At 35.0% G+C, this 3,355-nt stretch overlaps 1 long non-coding RNA gene across 1 annotated transcript; it reads right to left on the bottom strand.

The window, feature by feature from the left end:
* Window positions 1-1,195: 1,195 nt before the first annotated feature.
* LOC121223591 (uncharacterized) lies at window positions 1,196-1,835 on the bottom strand. Its single transcript, XR_005920903.1, has 2 exons — window positions 1,597-1,835; window positions 1,196-1,512 (listed from the first exon to the last, which is right to left on the bottom strand). It is a non-coding gene; the product is annotated as an uncharacterized lncRNA (long non-coding RNA).
* Between the last annotated feature and the right edge of the window lie 1,520 nt (window positions 1,836-3,355).

Genomic DNA, 3,355 nt, shown 5'->3' on the forward strand with positions numbered 1-3,355 from the left:
CAAACTCAAGTTTTTAAACAATCTCGGGAATTTAAAAAAAAAAAAGATCGTGTCCTAACTTACTGGGCATGGTCCCTTTTTTAAACCCGAGATAATTAAACATCTTTTAAATAAGTAAATTTTTCCATTCATCCGCGTATCAGGAATTCAAGACGTTGTGTCCTAACTTACTGGATGTGATGCTTTCTTTCTCGATTAACGTGGAACGTGTCCCTTTTTTCCAAAAATTTTCATTTTAATACAAGGATCGTATTTTTAGATTCTTCAAAGTTCTCGATTTTCGACATTAAGACATTAAGTAGTCAACTAGGTACCAATTTTGGGCGTTACGAGGGTGCTAATCCTTCCTCGTACGCAACCGACTCCCGAACCCGTTTTTTTAAATTTCGTGGACCAAAACAGTTGTTTTAGCAAAATCCACTCGTTTATTAAAAGCAACTACTTTTCAAGGTGATCCAATCACATCTTAATAAAAGATTTGTGGCGACTCCCGTTTTCATTTTCAAAATCCAAGTCGACCCCGTTTTCATCAAAAAAATGGTGTCAACAGAATCCACAATGTACAAAACAACCCCATTCTTTGAGATTAACTCCAATTTAAAATTTTAGTTGGATGACTACCTTAATTTGTGAAAAAACTCAAAGAGACCTTTGTGCTAAAATTCAACAGAGTAGCACATATGGTGGCCACAGAAGGACTTAAAAAAGGGGGACAGTGGGACATGAGGATTGGTGGAGAAGGATCGGAGGAGGATCTCTGTAAACTAGGCCGATGAGCGTTGGAGATGAAAGCGGGAAGCCGGATAATCGAAGAGAGGAAAGAAGAGCAGATGAAAGGTTGGGAGCATTTATAGGAAAGTGTTTAATTATGATGTTTATTATGCCTTTAGACGACTTTAGAGCATGCTCCTTTTGTTTTTGCTGGATTGGGCCTCGTCTGTTCGGGTTCTGTTATTTTTCCTTTTTGGGCCTTGTGCATTGGGGCTTTGTTTTTTCTATTTAGTTAAGTTCGTTTTGTCTGTGTTTTGGACATATATTTGGGTTTCTCCAATAAAATCCAGCAGAAAATTTATTCAAAAAATAAAAAATAAAAAATTGGAAGTCTTCCAATTATACCGTGATATTATAGTTGTTATTTTATGTTTTCGATTCATTTTAGTCAATATTTGTTGCAATAGATCGTGATTGTAGTAAATATGACAACCAGATATTCATCTTCATTTTAGTCTTAATGAGATACAGCCAAACATACAGGAAACAGACATACATCATACATCAGGAGCTGACCACCAACAAAAACAAACCTTCCCGTATATACTTAGGACGACATCACAATGACTTCCATTTAAAGTAAAACCTTCCCGTCCCAACATTTTCTACAATTTCCTCGCCCGTATTTTGGTCTCTTCCTCTAACCACCTCCAGTTTTGCTGTATATAAATGTTCATCACCATCATTTACATAATATGATTCTGCATATTCTAACTGGAATAGCCTTAAGCTCCTTCCGTACTGCTTATCCTCCAAAAAAAGAAGAAGAAATCATTAGAAAATAAGATGGCAAATCAAAACTTAAAATAACAAACACAAACTCACGGTTCGATGGAATGCCTGCCAATCTACGCTGGTGGCTTCGGTCGAAATGCTGTCATAGCTCATCGAATAATCATGCCCAGCCCAACTAGGAAAGTCTATCTTTAAGATTTGTACCTGGACGACTCCTTGTTCAGAGTTGAAACATAACCTACTCAGAGGGGGAATGCTACGAACTTTAAAATACAGTTCTGAACCACAACTACATCTATGAGTCCTCCATGGTCGGCCATAAGCATAAAAGCTATCAACCGCTGGCATGTCATGATTGTTGCATACAACCTGCATGTAAAATATATTAAACATTTTAACTTTTAAAAGAAAAAACACTAATAAACTTATCTCTATACATAATATTTTTACCTGAACTATTGTTCCTATTTCGCTCCACTCTTCTGTCGGTCCTACCCATTTCAAATTAGGAGGAAGATCAGCTCTAACACGTAATTCGTATTCATGAACCATGGTGGTGAAGCGTAGAATGCCAATTAGAGTGAGAATAGAGTGGAATGTGAGTGAGAATGGAGTGGAATGTGAGTGGAAAAGGTGCATGCATGGCAATATATATAATACTGCAACACATAGTGGTGTATGTCTTCTCACTTACATACCAGTAGCTTTCTTTGGCTGGCTTATTGATTGAGCGGGAGTAGAGGTTAATAACAAAGCTTTCCACTTTCTTTCTATGTTTATGTTTATTTTAAAATTTCATTATCTCCTTCTATTTTCATGTGTTGTTTGGGCAGAGAGTTTGATGGAGAAGTTTGTTTGTGCAGAGAATTAGATGGAGAAATTTATTTGTGCAGAGAGTTTGACGGAGAATGGTCAATTTGATAAGCTGAAGGCGAAAGGAAGAGAGAAGATAATGGCAGGGCTTTGTCTGGTTTTGTGTAGAAGATGGATAGTTTCAAAGGAAATGAAAGTATAAAAAATTTAATTGCTTGAAATGGAAATGGAAGTAAAAAAATAAGAATCAATTGCTACAACTTGTAGCATGTTAAGGATAATAAAACGGTTAGAGAGGGGTTAGAGAGGTAGGTAGTGAAGGTTGAAAGGTTAGTTAGTCTGTTAAAGAAAGCAAGTTATCTGTGCTTATAAAAACAATCGTCTGGCTTTGTATTGAGGCAAGTAAATAGTCTAAATTCATTTTTGTAAACAATTTGTTAAAGAGAAATTCTCAAAGTTACCTAGTTTTCTTCATGGCACAAGTGAAAAAGCTTCACGCGAAGGGAGAAACTTCATAATATAAGGACATCATCCTTTTATCAGTTGCTCTGAATTTTGAAAAAAAAAGAAATAAATAATTCAGAAATTTCATAAAAAATATTTTTACTGTTTAAGTAATTTTAGTCCACATGCTTTTTAAAATAAAAAGATTTATATTTTTTTCTTAATTTTTCAGTTCAAGTTAATATCTTCTATATATTATCTTATAGATGCATTTTGAATCTTTTTTGTCGTTCGTCCTTATGCATATTTAAGATTAATATAAAGTTACATAATCTAGTGCATGACGTATATGATATGGTTTTGACACTTCCTCGATGCCATTGATGCTGCTATAACAAAATTTTGAATTGTAGTTCAAACTAATGTACCTTACAACATGTTTTGGTGTGCTTTTTCCCGCAATAGATTTCCATCAAACTTTTTAACTTGACCCTTATTTGGCATTGTAGGTAATGGAAATGGCCAAACACCATTTTTAGTATATCCTGATGATGCTAATGGCATCCCAAAGATTTCGTTACCTGTTTTTGGA

This window comes from Gossypium hirsutum, chromosome D11, assembly GCF_007990345.1.
Source record: "Gossypium hirsutum isolate 1008001.06 chromosome D11, Gossypium_hirsutum_v2.1, whole genome shotgun sequence".
In the NCBI taxonomy this organism is placed as follows: Eukaryota; Viridiplantae; Streptophyta; class Magnoliopsida; order Malvales; family Malvaceae; genus Gossypium; species Gossypium hirsutum.